This window comes from Trichosurus vulpecula, chromosome 6 (assembly GCF_011100635.1).
Source record: "Trichosurus vulpecula isolate mTriVul1 chromosome 6, mTriVul1.pri, whole genome shotgun sequence".
NCBI classification, from domain to species: domain Eukaryota; kingdom Metazoa; phylum Chordata; class Mammalia; order Diprotodontia; family Phalangeridae; genus Trichosurus; species Trichosurus vulpecula.
The window spans coordinates 153,958,597-153,980,915 of record NC_050578.1 but is presented as its reverse complement, the minus strand read 5'-3'; the positions used below and the strand labels follow the sequence as shown (position 1 = coordinate 153,980,915).

Here is a 22,319-nt window from a genome sequence, read left to right as displayed (position 1 = left end):
ATTTCTCTCTTCCGCAATTTTGTGGTCCTAAGCTCTTTTGTCTCTCTCAATTCAACAAATATTTAAATGCAAAGCATTACTTGCAAAGCATGGGGTATATAAAGAAAAAATGAAACAGTTCCTACCCTCTGGGAGCTTACATTCAATTTGGGGGACACAACAAGAATATAATGTACAAGGAAGATGGAGGCAGAGAGCACTAATAGCTGAGGAGGTGAGGGAAGGCTTCAGGGTACAAGAGGCACCTGGATTGAGCTTCCGAGAAAGACAAAGTTTCTGAGGGGTGATGAGGATGTAATGCATTCTAAGCTTGGGGTAGAACTTATGGAAATTCATGGAGAGGAGAGATGTGGTCTTGAATTTGATAAATAACTGGGACTTCAGTTGGGCTGGAATGTAGAGTTCATAAAAGGGAGAAGTATAAAATAAAGTTGGAACCATCCTTCCCCCCAAACAATATTAAAAGGGTCAGTGAGAATGATTCTTGACTGGCAGCATAGGGGCCCTGAGAAGCTGCTGTAGCTCTGAGTTGGAATGTTCCCATTCCTCTTTGATCACTCTCCTCTTCTAGATGTCTTTGAGCCTTAAACTCCCTAAATTCATGGAGCCCTTCAACTGGTAAGATTATGACTAGCTAACAAAGCTATCCAGGAATATAAACAGTTCATGGTAGAGATCTTAGGGATCATCTCAAAGTCAGATATATTCTGCCATTCTGCTAAGATATATAGTTTAAATAAAATCTACTGTAGCTCTTAAGTAAGGGTAATGACCACTGAAAACCACTAGCTTGGTCCATATAGGAAGGTGAATAACTGCTGTCCCTATTTTTTCTAATCCAGGAAAGCTACAGCAGGAACCAAATGCCACCTAAACCCCTTTGAAAGATGGAGTGGATGATACTCTGCAGTAGATGTGCATGTGCATGTATGTGTGCATGTGGTGTGTGTGTGTGTGTGTGTGTGTGTGTGTGTGCTTTTCTTGCAAAGATGACAACTGTGTGGCATGTATTCCAGCCCTTTCTTGTAGAAGAAAGCATCTAGCCTGCCAGGACTATAGACGTCTTTGAAGAATCCCTGATCCTTTAGGAATGTTCAATGTGCTCAAGAAATCCAGGACAGCCATTTCTAAATCTAGCTGCATTTCTTGCTGCAAAACCCTGTTATAATGATGTGCCCTTCTGCTCTAGCTTTGTCCTTCTTTGTCATTGAATTCCTGGTTTATAAGTAAAGGGCCACTAATGTTTTTAAATCTGATCAGGTGCATTTTATTGCATTAGTTTTCTCTGGTTTCCTGTTACAGTACTTTGTATTAGATTTCATGAGGGAGGCCCTGGTTCTTTTAAGGGGACTCATCCAGTTAGTTGGACTAGCACGGTTGATCTGATCAGGATGGTATGAGGTGGAATCAATTCCAGGCATCCAATTTTACAAGCTCCGCTTTTGGACAAGGTTTATTATTGACTAAAAAATATGAAGAAGGAGGAAAGAAGAGAAAAAGAAATTGTCAGAGGAAATGGGTGTGGACATTCTAAACTGCAAAATCTGTTCCACCTTTTACCACAGCCCAGGCTATGCAGTCCTTGCAGACTATATTTGGTGATCAAACGTTTGCTTTTTCTTTTCTTTTTCCCCCTTTTAAGATGAAACAAATAAAACAAATAAGTCCAGTAACCTTGACCCCATAAAGCAAGCAATGAGAGTATATATCAAAGAGATAAAATCATCAGCAAGAAAACAGTTTAAAAGTTTGGTTTTTAGGAGGTAGTACAAACAATTTGGGCTGAAAAGGATATTTTTAAAGTCAACTTTAAAGAGGCAGTTTTTATTGTAGCATGGGTGCTGTTAGGCATTTAAAATCTGAATTGTTATAATGTAATAGTAATATGATAATTAAATGTTAATAAAATACAACTAATAATACAACTGGGGGTAGTGTTGGGTAAGATTGGGAGGATTTATATTACCTTCCCAAGAAGGCCAAAATTTAAAGTGCAGTTTAAGAAATATATTTAATTGATTCTGATACCCAGGTATTCAATCAATCAATCAATTAATAAACATGTATTAAGTACCTTCTATGTGTCAGGCACTGTGCTAAACTCTGGAGATACAAAAAGGCAAAAGACAGTCCCTGCTCTCAAGTAGTTCACAATCTAATGAGAGAGAGGACAAACAAATATATACAAACAGGCTATGTATAGAATAAATAGGAAATAATTATAGAGGACAGCACTGGAATTAAGAGGGGTTGGGAAAGGCTTTCTGTAGAGGATGGGATTAATTGGGACTTAATGGAAGTCCGGCAAGGCAGTAGATCTAGTTGAGGAGGGGGAGCATTCCAGGAATGGGGTACAGCCAGAGAATATGCCCAGCACCAATAGAGGGAATGTCTTTTTTTGTGGAACAGCAAAGTTGTTAGTGTCACTGGATCAGAGTACGGTCTTGGGGACTAAGGTGTAAAAGGATTGGAAAGGTAGGAGGGGGCTAGGTTATGAAGGACACTGAACACCAAACAGAATCTTTTATTTGACCTGGAGGTGATAGGGAGTCACTGAAGTTTATTGAGGGGAGAGGCCTGACACAATCACACTGGTGCTTTAGGGAAATCGAATTAGTGGATGAATGGAGGAAGTGTCGACGTGGGGAGAGACTTGAGGCTGGCCAACCCACCAGCAGGTTATTGAAATCATTCAGGTGTGGTGATGAGGGCCTATAGTCGTGGTTGTATCATAGCAGAGAAGAGGTATTATAGGAGAGATGTTGCAAAGGTGAAATCATCAGGCCTTGGCAACAGATTGACTCTGAGGGGTGAGAGATAGGGAGGAGTTGAGAATGACTCCTAGGTTGCAAGCTTGAGGGACTGGGAGGATAATGTTGCCCTCTACAGTAAAAGGGGAGGTAGGAGAAGGGGAAGGTTTAGAAAGAAAGATAATCAGTTCATTTTGAACTGGCTGAGCTTAAGATATCTGCTGGACATCCAATTTGACATGTCTGAAAGGCAATTGGAGATGTGAGATTAAAGGTTAGCAGAGAGGCCAGCTAGGGGAGTATAGTAGATTAGAGAATCCTCAGCAAAGAGATAGTAATTAAGTCCATGGAAACATGGGAACTGATGAGATCACCAAGTGAAGCAGTATAGAGGGAGAAGAGGGCCCAGCCCAGAACCCTGCTAACCACCCCCAGTTAGAGGGTGTGCTCTGGATAAGGATCTAACAAAGGAGACTGAGAAGGAGCAGCTATCTGACAGGAACGAGGAGAATCAGGAGAGAGGGGTGTGCTGAAAACCTAGAGAGAAGAGAATTTCAAGGAGGAGAGAGTGATCAACATTGTCAATGACTGCAGAAAGGTCAAGGGGAATGGATAAACTGAAAAACTTGAATCAGCTAAGTTCTACAGAACTCTTGGGGAAGACCAATATAAATAGTTTTTTTTTTTAAATTTGCTTTGCTTCTTGAAAGATAAAATTACTCGTATTATCGTTTAATCCATATATCCCTATCTTATGCACAAGAAAAACATGAGAGATGCTGTTAAAAGATCTACTAAAATCTATGCCAACTATTATCTACGATGTTGTTCTGATCTGCCAGTCTAATAACCCTGTCCAAAAAAAGGTGTTAGTCTGTCACAACCTGTTCTTAGTAAGCAATACTGCCCCTTCATGATCATGGCTTTCTCTTCTAAATGCTCATTAACATATCCCTTACATACAAATCATACATTCTAGAATTTTGCCAAGATTCAAGGACAAATTCACTGGTCTAAAATTTGTATGATCCATTTTCTTTTCTCCTTATTGAAAAATTTGCCCTCTTTAATCCTGTTACTTCTCATGTTCTCCACAATTTCTTTTAGTATATAAAGATAAAGCTCATCTGGGTCCAGTTATTTGAATTCGTCAAAGGCAGTCTCTTGCTTTGCCCTTCCTAAGCCTGAGTATCAACGCTCTCTTGGCCATTCTCCCTGACCCCCATGATGAAGACTTTCCATAACTTAGGTAACAGTAGTGTCTAGAATACTATGGAAAGAAGGAAGGAAGGTAGGAAGGAAGGAAGGAAGGAAGGAGGAAGGGGAGGGAGAGAGGGAGGAAGGAAGGAGGGAGGGAGGGAGGAAAGAAAGAAAAGAGGGAGGGAGAAGAGGAAAGAAAAGAGGAAGGAGGAGAAAAGGAGGAAAGAATGAGGGGAGGAAATTTAGAAAGAAGGAAGGGTGAAAGAAAGGAAGGAAAGAAGAAAACAAGCATTTACTAAGTGCCTACTACATGCCAGGTGCTGCTAAGGACTTTATTATCTCATTCGATCCTCATGACAAAACTGGGAGGTAGGTGCTATTACTATCTTCATTTTACAGTTGAAGAAACGTACAGTAAATGTCTAAGGTTGAATTTGAACTTAGGTCTTCCTGACTCCAGTACCAGGACAATTCCATTCTCCTTAATAACCTGGAGAGTGGAGAGATGTTCCTTGATTTCTTTTACCTCTCTGAATAGTCACTTGGCCGTGGCAGTAATGGAAACATCACCCACTCTGCACTGGAACAGTCCTTCTGCCAAGACTTGGGACGGCTGCCTGGTGAGGGAGCCTAAGGAGCTAATGACTCTTAAGAGTTGTATTTCTTCCCAGGTCAGGAAAAGAGGAAGTTTTTTGCAGGATCAGAAGTGGAGGGTGAAGTTTTCTGCCAAGGCACTAGTTTTCTGAAATGCGCAAGAGAAAGAACCCAGAGAGATGGAGGGTTTCACCCCAGCCACACTGAGCAGCTGGGAGGCAGCAGCAGTAGCAGTGGGGTTGCTGGCAGAGTGGTTTTGTAATGGCAATTTGGTGGCTCCCCTTGTCCAATCCATGCCTCTAGACACTGGAGAAGTGAAAACCCAAGAAAGGAGCTAGTGCCAAAGGATAAGGTTTTCCTTTTTTCTTTTTAAATCGAGCTATTGCTCAGGTATCTGGGAGCACTGAGAAACATGCAGATCTAGGGAATATGAAGAAACTAGGGTCTTTACCTTTCTCTGTCTAAATCCATCTGGATGTGATTGGCACACTGTCCCAAGTGAGTTCTTCTAGTCTGTTCAACACTGCATCTATCCATTCATTTCTCATAAATACCTGTGGTTGACCCAGGCCTGTGCATTTCCTTGTGTTCATTGGTTCATAGCAGAAGGGGGTGGAAAAGCTGTGAGCCACACAGGAGGGAGTAAACTTTCCAACTGCAGAACTGAGACCCAAACCCAAATGCTTTGTCGGCATGACACTGTGTTCTTTTCATTTTTTCCCTTTCTGTAGAACTCTTGAGGCTTGCGACTTGGATCCACATTTGTAAGATGTGATTAACTACACCAAATATGGAACTATTGGCTAGAGGCAAACCTAGTGAATGCCAGGATTCCCAATGGAAAACAACAGTGAATACAAATGACTGAGTAAGGAAGAAAAGAGGAGGAAAGGAAAATATTTCAGACTGTGCCTTGGATTCAAATACAGTGTTAATGTTGAATCAAATACCCTTCAATAATGTCCCTTAGTGGGTGAACTGAGTTTCCAAGCCCTGTAACATATCAGCTCGAAGCATTTTCACAGAGACAATTTTACTTTCCCTTCACAGCATTATTGTTAGGTTGGGCAAGGGTAGGACTGGCCCTATTTTGCGAATGAAGAAATGGAGGCACAGAGAAATGAATTGATTTGTCCAAAGTATAGGCAGAGACAGGACCAAGACTCGGAATAGAGTGTGGTATGATATCATGGGGGCAGAGTCTCCTCTAACCCCACTACATCTCTCACCCTCCTGCTTCATGTGCTTGAAATTCTGTCAAGATGGTTCATTACTTTAGCTTAAAATTTAATCCCTGTTAAAATGCAACGTCCCTCCTCCCTTCCCCAAGTGAGACTGTGTCATCTGTTATTTACACTTTAGTATGAAAGCGAAGAAATCCTCGTAAACTAGGGTGGGAGAAAGGGGTGAGTAGCACCCATTTCAACCATCACCCATTTCAGTTTGGCCAAGAGCCATAGCTGATGCTGGCTATTGAAACAGTCCAGTATTCTTCCCCCTAGTCTATGTTGTCTCCATCAGTTCTCCCACCTAGACCTTTAGCCAGTCTCTGAAAAGAGCTTTCTTGCTGTCTTTCTCAGTGAGAAAATTTCTTCAGTATGGAAGGGAAAAGAAAGAGAATTCATCTCCCTTTTCAAGCTTCATTTTACAGATGAAGGACTCTATTTTAATTTCATTTCATTTTAATTTTATTTTTTGCTTTTTTTTTGGGCAGGGCAATTGGGGTTAAGTGACTTGCCCAAGGTCACGCAGCTAGTATATGTGTCAAGTGTCTGAGGCCGTATTTGAACTCAGGTCCTCCTGACTCCAGGGCCGGTGCTCACTCACTGTACCACCTAGCTGCCCCCAGGCAAGATCTAAAAGTAGTGTTCCCTGTATATCTACTTTGAGGCTTTACTGTAACAGACCCAACTTGATGTCTCATAAAATATATTTTAATGTTTTCAAAGCATTGATCAGTTGTGTTGATTTTTTTCTCTCTTTTTTCTTTCTTTTTTTGTCTCTTAAAATGCTATTTGTTATATGTGATGTCTCTCTGGGAGAGGGAGAAAGAAAGACACTTGGGAAAACTCCAAAGATGTAAAAAACAAGGCGTCAATAAACACTCTCTCTCTCTCTCTCTCTCCCCCTCCCCACATACATATATGTGTGTTTGCATATGCACAGACACACATGTACATGCACATGCACATGTATATATAAAGATATGTATCTATGTATACATACATGAATATATATGTATATGTGCATATATATATATACACATACATATATACATATATACACACACACACCTCCATCCATTTTGTGGCTCTAAAGTCTGTATTTAAGGACTATTACATGGTGCCTCATTGTGGCCTCCTTCCCAACAACCCCCACATGATGCACCTTAGCAGCTGCCTATCTTACCTCTTACTCTAACCCCAACCCTAATCCTGGCTTGATTAAGGCACAAACAATTTGGCAGGTTTGTTCAAGCTCATAAGGTGAGGCCAGAAGACATCAGAATCCTAACTCTGCCCATTTTGCCTAGTATAATAGAAACAAGAACACACAACATTGCCTGCTAATACATGAAGAGAGTTAGGTACTTTGTGTCCTCACAAACATGTTCTGTATTTGCTTGATAAAGAAAGAAGGAAGAGAAATGTCAACATGTAAATGAAGAGGAACACATGCCATTGCCTTTGGTCATCGGTAACCATGTCATCTCCTGTTCCCACTGTTTGCCAAGCAAACACGTCAGATTTGGTTATGACTCCATGCAGTTTTAAAAGCCCACCACACTTAGTGATAAATCCCGTTGGTTTTAGCAGCTTGAAGTTCTAGGGAGCTTGGCTGCTTGGCTTGATTAGTATTAATCTTGCATGTTCCTTTTATTTACTAGTGTCCTTGCAGCAAGTACTGACCACTGCACCATAAATTCAGACTGATTGCCCCTTTGCTGTGCCCCTTTAATCAGCCAGTCCTTCAATCAGCATTTATTAAGTGCTTACTGTGTTTGTGTTAGGCACTGTGCTAAGCACAGAGGACTCCAAGAAAGGTAAACTTATGCATGGTTCTTGGCCTTAGGAAACTCACATTCTAATGGATATAAGATACTATATAAACAACTATGTGCATACAAGATATATGTAAAATAGATGGACGTTATCTTCCCCTCTGAGGGGAAGGCACCAGCACTGTGTGTGTGTGTGTGTGTGTGTGTGTGTGTGTGTGTGTGTGTGTTTAGGGGGAGGTAGGAGCAAGGAACGGTGATACCTGAAAAGGCCTCTTGCTGGGGTGAGATTTGATCTGGGTTTTGAAGAAAGCCATGAAGTGAAGGGGTGGAGGTGAGGAAAGAAGACATTCAGTAGCTTGGCTGCAGTTTAACTATAAGCTAGGAAAAAATAACCTTGACTAAGAGTCGGAGGATAAAGGTTCTAGAGCCAGCTCCTACACTTACTAGCTTAGGAATCTCGGGCAAGTCACTGAATTTTGCTGTACATTGCCTCACCTCTACAATGGATGTAATCATACCTGGCCTATCAGTCCCAACCAATCAAAAAGCATTTTTTAAAGAGTCTACCACGTGCCAAGGACTATGTGAAGAGTTTTACAATGATTACCTTATTTGATCTGCACAACCACCCTGGGAGATAGGCGCTATAATTACCCCATTTTATAGACGAGGAAACTGAGGCAAACGGAAGTTAAGTGACTCGCCCAGGGTCACACAGTTAGTAAGAGACTGAGCCTGGTCTGGCACTCACACACTGCCTGACCCACAGGAGGCCCGTGATAAATGCTTACTGAATTGAATTAATTTGAACTCAGGTCTTCCTGAACTCTACTCTATCTTCTTCCCTACCTAGCTGTCTCACACTATTGATGTGAGGTGGAATTAAAAATGCCTATAAGCTAATGTACCATATGGAGATTCCTGGTGACAAACTCATAAACCCTCTTGAATAGAGGACTGGATTGATAGCTAATTTATATTTGTGGGTTCAATAATATGAGTGTGGATAATAATAATAGCTGCCATTTATATATGTACATATATAAAAATAGATTTTAAACACATATAAAACATATTTTAATATTATACATAATATATAATATATTACATTATTATAAAATATTATAACATATAATCACATAATTATATAATACATATATATAAGTGGTTAACACAGAGAATCTCCGAATGAGCCTTCCTCCTACCGGCTCTGTGACACAGATGATGACATGGAGTCTCCAAAGGATAAAGTGACCTTCCCCGCTCCCGTTAGAGGTTCCAAGGATTATGAGCCTGGGTCATCTTAACATCCAGGCTAGCACCATCTACTAAGTTACTCTGTCAACTCAAGTATTTACTATTCAGCTCAACCAAAGGCAGTACTGACTCTATTTGTTGCTCTTTGGCATTTGAGTGGAGGGATCCAATGCCTTGGTTTGAATCAGTAGTAAATTTGATCACGGGATCACAGACTTGGAGACAAAAGGGATCATAGGAGTTAGAACCAGAAGAATCTTTAGAAGTCATTGAGTCCAATTTCCCTTTGTTTTACAGTTAAGGGAACTGAGTCTCAGAGACTTGAACTGATTTACTCAAGGTCATATAGGTATACAGGTATACATATTTTCCTATACATATGTATGTATGTATGTGTATATATATATATATATCGCATATATATTTGTCTAGTACATAAGCAGCTTTCATTAGCATATCTTCCAGATCTTAATGGGAGAGTATTTTTTATAATTTATTTTAAAATTTTTTTATTATTTAAAAAAATAAGGTTTTTTTTTTTTGCTATCTTTGTTTTTTATATCTTTGTTTTCAACCTCATTTCCTCCAGGATCCTTCCTCCTCTCCTTCCCAGAAAGCCATCCTAAGTAACAAATAATATTTTTTTTAAGACAAAAGAAGAGGAAAAAGTCAGCACAATTAATCAATACATTGAAAAAGTCTAAAAATATATATATAATGTGCAGCCCCTGTGGACCTCTCACTTCCATAAATGGTGAGTTGGGAGTGTGGGAGGGTCATATTTTAAGCAAGATTTCCTGTCAGGCTTAGGAATTCATATATAATGCACAGTGGTCAGAAAAAGAAGATTTTTGAAGGCGAGTGTCAGTGCTACTGATAACTCCTCTTTCTTTCTCCATTCCCCAATTTCTCCCATTTCTCACTTGTTAATGGACAGAGAAAGAAGAGAAGCAATACCACAGTTGTCAACTCATTCTGTGTGTGTGAGGGGTGGCAATGATGGTGGTCGTCATGAGCTGGTTTAGAAAAGGGCCTCGCTTTTGTTCCTCATCACAGCCAGGGTTGGGCATGTTCAAACCAAAAAAGTGAAATCTGGAGAAATAACTTAGGTCCCTCCCATGCCTCCTGGAGTGTTGGGGTTTGCCTTTGTTGTTTTAACCCATGAATTATCCTGCCAAAGCACATCCCTTGTAAGTAGGAACAACAGAGACGCCATTCAGTATACAGCTGAATCGAATACAGTAAATCTCATCCCCGTACTTAAGAGTGGAGAAAGAAGGCACAGATGGAACAAAGAAGGCAGAGAAGGGTGGAGATATCTTGGCGAAGGGCCAGGGACGTAGAATACTGATGTGCCTGAGTCTGGGGCCTGTGGTAGGTTTTACCCCTGTTCCTGGCCCAGCTGGAAGGACTAACCAATTGTTTCAATTAATACCAATCAGGCCAGGCCACTCATCTCTTGCCTCGTGCTCTTTTTTAGTTGGTTGACGACTGCTTCATAATGACACTGTCAAAGTGAAACTGTTCTACAAAAACGGAAAAGGTTGAATAATACCTGACTCTCAGTTCAGTGCTCCAGCTGTCGGATTTATGTAGCTGACCTAAGTGGCTGGTTTATTGATTCAGTTTATCTTTGTAGATTACTTATAGGATCATAGATTTACAGCTGGAAGGGACTTTAGTAGCCACGGAGTCCAGCCCCCTCATTTTACAGATAAGAGAACCAAGGCAGAGAGATTAAGTGACTTGCCCAGGATCACACAGTGAAAAAGCATCTAAAGAGGGGTTTTGAAGCTATGTCTTCCTGACCCCAAGTCCAGTAACCTTTCCACTACTCCCATTCCCTCTTCACAGAAACAGCTGTTAGAAGAGTCTTTTCTCCACCCCACCCCCCCCAGCCCTGCCCCAGCAGGGCCAGACCATTTACAGTCACTTAGAGACAATAATAAGACACTCTGGAAAGCTGTTATAAATAGAGCTTTACATAAATGCCAGCAATGAATTACTCATTCATTGAACCTAGGGTATAAAATGCTTTGTATACAAGCAGATCCCTTTTCATGGACAGTTCGACTTTTGTGCTAGTCCAGAGTTTTACATGTGGAAACCTGTGTAAATCTCAAAGACAGTAACTAACTTTGTGTTTCTTTGCTGGTGTATGGTATACATTAAGTGATGATACTGCAGTTGGCTTGTTAGGAAACATGGGTGGATTAAAGGATGAATGGTTAACTCTTGGCTGAAAAAACCATTTCCATCAGCTCCTTTCAGAAAATTCCAAACTTATGAATGGACTGTGGCCAAAGCAGTTTAGGTACAGGTATGGGGGCTGATGTGAGTGAGGGAGAGTGTGTGTGTGTGTGGCCAGAGCAGTTTAGGTAGAGGTATGGGGGTTGGTGTGAGGGAGGGAGGGTGTGTGTGTGTGTGTGTGTGTGTGTGTGTGTGTGTGACATTTGTAAGGGGCATTTGTAAATAAGGCATCTACAACTGTGGCAATGCCTGTGTTGTTTGTCATTTGTTTTTGAAAAGGACCAATAATGTCACAGGATGATGTCTCGACTTGCACATAGTTAGCCTCACTCTCCCTTCCAGAGTGTCTGAAGTCCAGTGGCAAAACAAAAGTCAAGACAACTGGCGATGGCTGGGGATGCAGTGGATCATCTTGGCGCCTTGGTATCTGACCAAGCTATGCATCTGCTTCTATCACCTTGATGGCTCCATGGCCAGTTGGAACAAAGTGTTCTCATCTCCCATTCCTCCAGGGGAAGTTTTCACATGTTTGGGGTAGACATCCCCTAACTCATGAGGCCTGTCGCCTACTCTCTACCTGGTTTAACCTGTCGGCTGGGACCATTTTACCTGATGGCCAGTGTGCATGCTAGAGCTTCTTTGAGCCACAGCTGAGAGTTGGGTGACAGGTGGATGCCAAAGGTAGATGAGCTGCAGTGAAAAGGGCTTGGCAAATGCTTACACCAGAGGTGCTAGTCCTTCCTGAACACCTCATACACCCCAAATGCCTGTGTAGTAATAATGTAATACTATCACACTCTGAACTATGAAGTCAGGAATAACGGAACCATTATAAACTATAATAATAGCTGGAAGGAAAAAAAGCACCAAGACTTGGGCCAGAAAAATGATGGGATTCAACTAGGTGACTTTTGGCTCTAAAATTCTATTTTTCCATTAATGTCTGAAGTGACCTTGGTTTAAATCATCCCAGTAATCAAGAAACATGTATTAAAATCACTCAGAGACTTAAGGAATGTTCCTTGCACTGTCTTGGGCTTGCTGAGCAGAGCTCATGGGCAAATCCCTTCACCTGGAATGATTGGCTTAGCTCAGATTTTCTATCTGCAGAGCAGGGCAGGATTTTTACTCCCTGTAACCTGTCTCAGAGCACGGCGAGACAGTGACAATGCTGGGGAAATATTCTGAGCCTGGGTGCTGCAACCCATGATTAGGTGTGAAAGAAGAGGTTTGTCAATTGTGGGCTATAAAGCCAAGGTGTTCCCTGCCATGCTCAGTGAACCTTCACAGTCAGCAAACAAGTGAATTTGTGTGTTATCTCAATAGGAAGTCTGCAGAAGGACAGACAAGGCTGCAGTCTGCAGAGATAGCAGGAGGCTATTTTTGCTTCTTGAAGAGGTGGTATTCCCTCATAGTTAAGTGTTGGAAGACACAACTTCAAATGATTTTTATTTGGAGAGTGGATAGGTGGGAGGAGACATGGTTTTTATGGCAGCTTGAATAGAAATGATGGAAATTTGCCCTGTGGGATCTTCCCTTCTCCATCAATCCGACAAGTACTTTTAAAGAACCTACTGGTTGGTTATTGTCCTTTGTTCTCGAAGGGGACCAAAACAATACTACTGTGTCAGGGTTAAAGTACAATGTGTCTGACTGTGGATGATCAGACCCACGAGAGCTAGGAAGGTTCTACCATAGGTTGAGCATAAATGGCCCATGTGAACATTTGGAGTGAAGAAGTCTCTAAATTTCTACTACGTAAAATCTAGGTGGCAGATGTGCAAAGACAAAATGAAAAGAGAGTCTCCGCCCTCAAGAAGCCTACGTTGTACCAGTGGGATACAACCTGTCTTCCAGAAGGAACAGCATTTGAGTGCCTGCCTGCTCCAAGTACTGTTCTCATGATTGCTGTGTTGTTCGCTAAGCATTCACATTACATCCACTGGGAAGTGAATTCCCCAGACAACTCAAACTGTTATGACAACAACAGGGATGTAATAATGATTACTATAATGCAGTGCGATGTGCTTAGGGCTTTTTAAAACAGGTAACCTGGGTGGGGCTAAGCTAATGAAGCAAAGGCAACCCAAGCCTTCTCAAAAAAAAATCTCTGATGCCCAAATGTGCCAAAGGATTAGAAAAAAGATTTCCACTGTGGGAAAATCTCTATACTTTCCTAATGAGAACTGTTCAGCTGAATGAGAAATTTGGATCACACAGGCAAATATTAAGCTTGTAAAATCAGCTTTCTATCTTGCTTGTGTGGAGGGGCAATGATATGAGTAATTCAAAACAGCAGGGCTCATTAGCAAATCTGCTCTAATTTTTGTTGAGCTTGGGAATACATCATATGATTTTGGGGTTGCCCAATTATCTTCCTCATTCTGTTTTACTGAGGCCAATATTACTTGCTTTCTATTCTCCTCTGAATACACATGAATTGACAGCAGAAGAGGTGGCCCAAAGGCATGCTTGCCAGCAACGGAAATCAGTCTAGTATTTTAAATCTGATTTGGCTAATCCACACATACATAATTGAAAGCTGGCTGTAAAATACTGTCATCCTATTGTTGTGTGTGTGTGTGTGTGTGTGTGTGTCTATTCAGATGAAAATTTCTTCTTGAAATCCTTCCTGCACATGACTCTATGGAAGACCCATTCATCTCTACGTCTAGGAAATTTGCATGATTAAGTTTTATTTTTTTTAATTATGTATGTATTTCTCCAGGATATTTAAATGCACAGAAATGATATGATCATTAAATAGGTAAAAACAAGGTAGTCACAGACCCATTTTTTTCCTGCACTAGCAAATTTAGTTAAACATCTCTGTCATCCTTATGAATTTTCTTTTTGACCTTGCATAAAACAAACAGGCATAACCTTTTCAGGCTGTGCTTGCCCATTGGAAAATTCAGAAAAGAATTTTTGCATTGCTAGGAAGACACTTTTGCAAGGGACAATAGTAGACCATGAACATTAAGGTCCATTAAGGATCTGTGACCCCATTGATATAAGTATTTTCTCCAGTGAAGAAGATTGCCACACATTCAAACCTTCTCATGAGGTTCAACTCCTATCTATGTCTTCATGTAAATTCTCCACAAGGGAGCCTACCCAACGTACTTGGGGCTTTCTCTAGATCAGAAATTCTTAACCTTTTCTGTGTTGTAGACCTCTTTAGCAATCTGATGAAACCTATAGGCCCTTTCTCAGAATGATGTTTTTAAATGCATAAAATAAAATCCACAGGATAATAAAGGAAACCAATTGTATTGAAATATAATTATCAAAAAATATTTTTTGGGAGCATCTAAGTGGCACAGTGGATAGAGCATTGGCCTTGGAGTCAGGAGGATCTAAGTTCAAATCTGACTTCAGACACTTGCTAATTGTATGACCCTGAGTAAGACATATGTGTATGCATACACATATATATGCATGTATATACACACACATACATATATGTATATGTGCATGTGTGTATGTATGTGTGTATATACATACATACAGACATATATATACATATATATGTATATATATGTCTATATGTATGCATATATACCAAATTCAAAGACCCTGGGTTAAAAGTCCCCTGCTCTAGACCTCTTGGCCTTCACAGCATGCCCAATGGAACATGTGAACCACCCATAGATGATAGTTTCCATTTTCCCCCTCAGTCATACATCTCTTTGATTCACCACTTTTCTGTACAACTCTTTATCTGTAATATATTGCAGCCTACTGAACTCACCATGTGCCTTTTGTGCAATAAACAATCTTCAGAATGTAAAATGTCCAGTGGTGATAACTAGTTTCTAACTCTGGGCCAATGGAGTGCTTCAGCACTGGCTGCTGTATGCCTGCTGTTGAAAGTCCAGTACCACGTGGTGCTGCTTGTCTCCTTGTCACCCTTTGGCTTTGTTGCTGCCATGCTTGTTTTTTACCCAGGGTGAGATGAGTGTGTATTCATCTCCCGTCTTGGTTTAGCTCAAGGGCTAAATCAGGGCAGAATACTCACTGCCTCCTGTCTCAGAACACTGGGAAAATGTCCTGAGCCTGGGGGCTAAAGCCTAAGCAGATGTCACTGGATCATCTGTCATCGTCATGAAGCTAGCGCTTGAGGAAACCTTCAGGGTTAAGAAGAAAATCAAATTCACGGTCAGGCTGTGACCTTGTGAACAGGCACTAAACTGGCAGCTGTAAATCAGAGTTCCAATGCCGGCTCTTCCACTGACAGCCCATGATGTCAGGCAGTCTGCTTCATGCTCACTGAACAAGAGATCTCCGTCTCTCAAGTCTCAAAAGGAAGTTAGCCACAGAAAATGCAGTAGAGCATTCAAGTTAATTAGGTTCCAAAGTCAATGGTTGCTAAGCAAGTTTAGTTGTTCCTACTGAGGTTCGATGTGACATTTCTAATGAAATGCTTAATAAGAATAAAAAAGAAATTATAGGGAAGTTTCTCTCTTTCCAATGATTTCAGACTCCCTATAGCAACTATTTACTTCTCTTGGGACTAACAATAATCAGCATTTATGTCACTTTAGGGTTTGCAAAGTGCTTCACAAATATTATCTCACTGGATCAACAATCTGAGGAGGCAGGCACTACTAGTATCCCCATTTTCCGAGGCAGTGGGTAAGTGGATTTGAACTTCCTAACTCCAGGTTCACTACATTGGAGGCCACTGATTGGGGGCCATTCTATTTAAGTGACATGTAGATGAATGGGTAGATGTGAACTGCCACCAGAAAATAACCTTATATAACTGACCCTATTTTGTTGTCACTTCTTAGTGTTTAAGTATTTTGAAATTTATGCAAACAAGAAGGCATACAGAGCTGCTTTAAAATGCAAGGTGGTTCCCCTTCTGCTTTCTCTTTTTCTTCCTCTCTTTATTTCCTCTTCCTTTCATTCTGACACTAGTTACATGTTGTCTTCTTCTATTAGAATGGAAGCTCCTTTAGGGCAAGGACTTGCTTGCTTGCTTGGATTTGGATTCCCATCCTTTAGCCCACTACCTGTCCTATACCAAGCACTTAATAGATGCTTTTTAATTAATTTGTTATTCTGTCTAGTAATCAATACATACATCTACCATTCCAGGTTTCTTGGAACATGTTATTTGGGAGGATGCCATTCAGTTTTCCTGAAGAATTGGTGTCTCAGGTGTAGACGAGGCTAGCACTCTGTAACTTGAGTTTTAAGAAAATGGCACCTAGAAGCAGTGATGTGGTGGTTTACTAATGCAATTTGGAGATGTGAGCTGACAGAGGGAGTTGTCATATCATATTATAGGGTTTCTATGGCTAGAATACCAGCTGGAGATCAAGAATTTCATACACACCTCCCTTTCTCATGAAATATACTAGTCTTGGGAAGGGATCTCAGGAAATCATCTGATCTCAGCTTCTTCACATTTAAAATATGGGCTACCCTATTTCTTAAACTCATCAGAAAAAGCTCCATTCCTCACCAGGGCTTAATTAGTACAGTGCCAGACACATAATAAGCACTTAATAAACAGTAGTGAACTTGACTCAACTCATTCACTCATTCCAATCTTTCACACTATGAGGAGATTCTTCATAAAAAGCCAAAATACCAAATACTACACTTTAGGCCCATTTTTCATCCTGTTTTGTCTCCAAAAGAAATGGAAAACAGCTGACAGCTGATCACATGAATTATCCTTTATACATTGGAAGCCCTTTCACTGTCTACTTTCAGCCTTTTCCTTTCCAAGCTAAACAATCTCAGTTCCTTTGGCCTTTCCTCATAGATCTTACTTTATACCTCCTTAAGCATCTTGGGGGTTCTCCTCTGAATCCTCTCCAAGTCCTCCTTTTAAGTTGTGGGGCCAAGGACCAGGCAGAACACCCCAATAAGGACTTGACCAGTGTTGTGTATAATGAAAGGATTACCTTGTGGTTCCTGTCTATTAGATTCTTGCTTTACGAATCCCATCATTTACCCATAATGCTACCCTACATTATATGGAAATTGTGAATAATAAATAAATAATAAAATGATGGGCATGTTCCAACCTTAAGTTACTGAATTATAAATGTAAGAGAGTGGAGATATCGTATTGCTGGGCATCGTATAAGCATCCAATAGAAAAGAAGCCTGGAAAAAGCTGGATGGTAGTAGCGGTGGTATATACCTTATTATATTTTATATGCATATGGAATATATTATGCATAATAAATTAATTATATATAGTTCTCATAGTAGCTAAAGGAGCTAATACAGAGAAGAGAGCAGAAGCAAAGGCAGAAAGGGAACACTCATTTTATTAAGTATTGAGCTCGGCCCTGTGCTAAGCACTTCATAAATGTTATCTCATTTGAGAAGGGAACACAGTATTCATATTAATCATATAACTCTGCCTGTCTGTTGAGCTAAATTTAATATAGATTATATAAAAATTATTGTTGTTTAGTCATATCTGATTCTTTGTGACCCCCTTTGGAGTTTTCTTGGCAAAGATACTAGAATGGTTTGCCATTTCCTTCTCCAGCTCATTTTACAAATGAGGAAACTGAGGCAAACAGGGTTAAGTGACTCACCTAGGGTCAAACAGCTAATAAGTATCTGTAATCGGGTTTGAACTCAAGTCTTTCTGACTCCAGACCTAGCACTCTGTCTACTGCACCACCTAGCTGCCTTTTTATAAAGATAAGTTGCATGTAATAGAGAAGCATGGTTTTGTATTTAAAAAAAGATACTGGTAAACTGAGTGATTAAACAGTGCAAGAAGGAAATGAAAAGACATCAATAAAGTAGATTAGCTAAACTAATCTCACTGAAATAGTGTTCAAAGCTCCACAAGCTTTAGTTTTGCAACGGGAACTAGTACAACGTTCATTATACTTTTATTGAATGTCAATCAGAAAGCTAAAAACTGTTAAATTCATTTGGAGGCCATTCATTGTAGATAAGTGCAGACCTTGGTTACTTGAGATCTGGAGGGACTTTGGAGTTTCCATTTTATTAGCTACTCTTTCTAAACTATCAGAAACCAATTACACATAATTAGATGGGGGTGGGCAGGGATTCATCTCTAATTCTAAAAGAAACCAGATCTCTGCCTGCCATGGCCATTTGTTAGAAAGAAAAGAAATCCTATTCTGAGAAACTGAAGCAGGAATTGGAGCAGCTTGGGTGTGAGATCTATGCTCAACCCTTGTCCTGGTTCTTTATCTCTTACACTGTGCCTTTTTCCCAGGAATCTATAAAGCCATAATAATGTTGGGGGTGGGGCAACATGGCACAGTGGAAAGGCTTTGAAGTTAGAGGTCCTAATTCTGCCTTGGGTGTTTTCTCCATATGTGAGCTGGTTAAGTCACTAAATCTGTTTCTTCATCTCTAAAGTGTTGGACTAGAAGGAGTGGGGAATCAACCTCCTGGAGACCACGGGTGGCCCTTTAGGTCCTCAAGCGTGCCCCTTCTGTGAAGTTTGGGTTCAGTCAAAGGGCTGCACTTGAGGACCTAGAGGGCCACATGTGGCCTCTAGGTCTCAGGTTCCCCACTCCTGGACCAGATGGCCTCTGAGGTGTCTAGCTCTGGACCTACGCGATCCTATGACCAACCTTCTCATTTTATACCTGAAGAAAGTGAGACAAAGAAAGGTTTAGTGATTTGCCCAAGACCGCACAGGTAGCCCTTGTCAGAGGCAAGATTTGAATCTAAGTCCTCAGACTCCAGGGCAAGTGACCCTTCCCACTGAACCATTTGGCTCTTTATAATCCTGTGATTACCAAAGCAGTTCTCTGGACAACACAGTTATAACAATATCTAGATAACTGGTGGTAAGATATGGACATGAAGAGTGATTTGAGAAAGTGTAACGTAGTAGAAAAACACATTAGAATTTCAGATTAAGGCTTAGGGACTGATTCCAGCTCAGCCACCATTTATATATGTGTTAAAGCAAATCATTAAACTTGCCTCAGTTTCCACAATTATCTGATGAGGAAGTTGGATCAGCTGTATAATTCTACAATCCTATGACAATAGAGACAGTGTTATAGTGGAGAGTGGACCAGGAAATAAGCATTTATTAAGCATCTACCATGTACCAGGCAGCTGGGTGGCATAATGAATAGGGCACTGGGCCTGGAGTCAGGAAGACCTGAGTTCAAATCTGGCCTTAGATGCTTACTAGCTGTTTGACCCCGGGTGAGTCACTTCACCCTGTTTGCCCCAGTTTCCTCATCTGTAAAATGAGCTGGAGAAGAAAATAGCAAACCACTCCACTATCTTGGCAGAGAAAAAACAAATGGGGTGATAAAGAGTCAGACACGGCTGAAACCAATGAATAACAAAAACGTGCCAGACATTGTTATGCACTTCGTTGGTTACAAATATTATCTCATTTGTTCCTTACAACAGCCCTTCAACTTGGGTGTTGTTATGATCTCCATTTACAGTTGAGGAAACTGAGGCATGCAGAGGTTAAGTGACTTGCTGAGAGTTATACAGATATATAGCTATCTGAGGTTGGATTTGGACTCCAGTTTTTCTAACTTGGGTCTTGTCTCTTGGTAGTCTTGTCCCTGAAACAAACTAACAGTGTGACCATGAGCCAATCATTTAACCTCCCAGTGGCTGAGGCAACTCTGCAAGTTAACAGAGCAGTTGTTGAACTGCTTCAGTGGAGAGAATTTCCACATTCGAGAATCCACAGATAAAATCACAAATCTGGATAAAAAAAATTTGCTCATCTGAAGTGCAGCTAAAAATAGGTTCTGGTTCACTTGACAACCAGCACAAGGCTCAGTCTACTAGACTATATTGCCTTACTGGTGAGTGGTACGGAAAGCACATCTTGCAGTTTTGGGGAAGATTGTTTTTGTGATGCAAAAAGCAGAATCTGGTCATACCCCAGGAAAATGGCAGCATGAAAGGGTCTGCCTTGTCACACCTTCATCCTAGACCACAGCTCAAACACTCAAATGAGGCCCCTACCCACTCCCATCTCTCACTGCTCTAAACTATTTCTCCAAGTGCCCCTTAACCCTGGAATCCCAAGTCAGAGTGTTCATGAAACCCTGAGAGGAAACCTTTGGCTCAGTGGACTAGGATACACATAGAGTACAACTAAACGCACCCCTACCTGACCCCTTGCTTCTTCAAACTTCTTGCTTCCAAGCCTTCACCCTACTATCAGTGTGAACCAAGTCTAAATCCTTTCTTTGTAGGCCATTCATGGTAGATGAATGCTGACCTTGGTTACATACAATCTGAAGGGACTTTGAAGTTCCCATTTTATTAGCTACTCTTTGTAAACTATCAGAAACCAATTACAAGTAATTAGATGGGGGTGGGCAGGGATTCATCTCTAATTCTAAAAGAAACCAGATCTCTGCCTGTCATGGCCATTTGTTAGCAAGAAAAGAAGTTCTAACGTATTTGTAGAGCCTATATCAGATTGCATGCCCTCTTGGGGAGGGAAGAGAAGAGGGAGGGGAAGAAAATTTAGAGCTCAAAATCTTATGAAAGTGAATATTTAAAAACTAAAATTAATTAATAATTAAAAAAAAGAAATCCTATTCTGAGAAACTGAAGCAGGAATTGAAGCAGCTTGGGTGTGTGATCTATGCTCAGTCCCTGGTTCCTCATCTTTTACACTGTGCCTTTTCCAAGGAATCTACAAAGCCATAATGATGTTGGGGAGGCGCCATGGCACACCTGAAAGAGTATTGGCTCTGGAGTTAGAGGCCTTGGGTACTAATTCTGCTGTGGATGTTTCTTCCATATGTGAGCTGAGCAAGGCACTAAATCTTGGTTTCTTCATCGCTAAGATGTTGGACCAGATGGTCTCTGAGGTCTCTAGCTCTAGACCTATGATACTGTCACCTGAGAGGTGATCCAGTCGAACCATCTCATTTTTATCTGAAGAAACTGAGACATAGGCAGGACAGAAAATGAAGTCCTGGGCAGATGTTTTGTTTTAAAGGGTGAAGCTCAGGTCCTTTTTAAAAGAATTGTCTCATTTGGAAGAACAATTCACCCCTTCCAATCACTACAGAAGAAGAGGAGGAGAGAGAGAGAAACAGAGAGACACAGAGAGATAGAGAAAGAAACAGAGAGAAGGAAACAGACAGAAGACACAGAAACAGACAGATACAATCAACTTGAGAGACAGAGACAGAGAGACAGAGAGAGGAGAGACAGAAACGGAGAGAAACAGAGAGAGAAGGAAACAGACACAGAGACAAACAGAATCAACTTGGGAGAGACAGAGAGAGATAGAGACAGAGACAGAGAAAGAGATAGAGAATCTAGTGATCCCTTTGGCGAGACCATCCCTCCAGCAGGATCTGAAGTGAGCATCATGAAGGTAACCTTTTTCAAGGAAAGCATTTTAAGAAGGCAAGGAAGAAATCCAGTAAGTTTTTTCATAACCGCATTTTCTCACCAACGTGACACCCCTTTGACAAACCCTTCAGGTACCAGCTCTGTCCAGAACAGAACAGAACAATTTTAGTGCCTGGCAGGATTAAAGTTACTAGGATCTACCAGAAAGCTAAGGGTGCATCACTACCGAGTGCTGAAATTCGCCAGGCTCCCAAGGAGCCTCTAGCACAGTGACTCACCTTGCCCCAGAAGGACTCCGCTTGCTTTGGCTGCGGCGCTGAGGAAGGACGGCGAGAAGTGCACCAGCTAGTCCAGCCCCTGCACTGTGTGCCCAGCCCCGGTGCCCGCGCTCTCTGCTCAGGGCTCACTGCGCCGCCTGGGGTGCCCCTGACTCTCTGACAGGGGCTTTGACTCAGCCCTGTGGCTGATAGGAGCGGAGTGCCGCCGCATGACTCTGCTTTCCGGCTGGAGAGCTTAATTAAACATACCCTGACGAGGTGCCCCTTTTCAGGGGTGGAAAGCACCAGATGCAGCTGCCGTTGTTGGCGCTTGCTGGGCTCGAAACCAGAGCGTTCTAGATTTTTCAAAAGGGGAAAAGGAACTTAAAAATCTGGGTTTTGCTCCACGTGCAGCATTCTTGGGAGTGAGCCCTTCCCTTTTAAATCTTGCCTTCCATGATTTAAGAATATACTTCGGGAATGACGAAAGTATAGCGAAAAGTCCAAGGATTTCTGGTGTGGTCTCAACACTGGCATAAACCACTTTGTCTTTTTGTGTCTCCATTGCCGCCGCTAAAAAAACGAGAATTACACCAGCTTCTTCCCATGTCCAGGGAAGAAACCAACTACATATGCCTTATCTTACAAAGCTCTCTTGCTCTTGGCAGTATTACAGATAGAGTC

At 41.3% G+C, this 22,319-nt stretch overlaps 1 protein-coding gene across 1 annotated transcript in view; it reads right to left on the bottom strand.

Moving 5' to 3' along the window:
• HOPX (HOP homeobox) overlaps positions 1 to 21,772 on the bottom strand; it is a 37,444-nt gene extending 15,672 nt beyond the window's left edge. Inside the window, exon 1 of the mRNA XM_036764169.1 lies at positions 21,657 to 21,772. The gene's annotated coding sequence lies outside the window, so the exon portion shown is untranslated. The remainder of the gene's footprint in view (positions 1 to 21,656) is intronic.
• Positions 21,773 to 22,319: the final 547 nt, after the last annotated feature.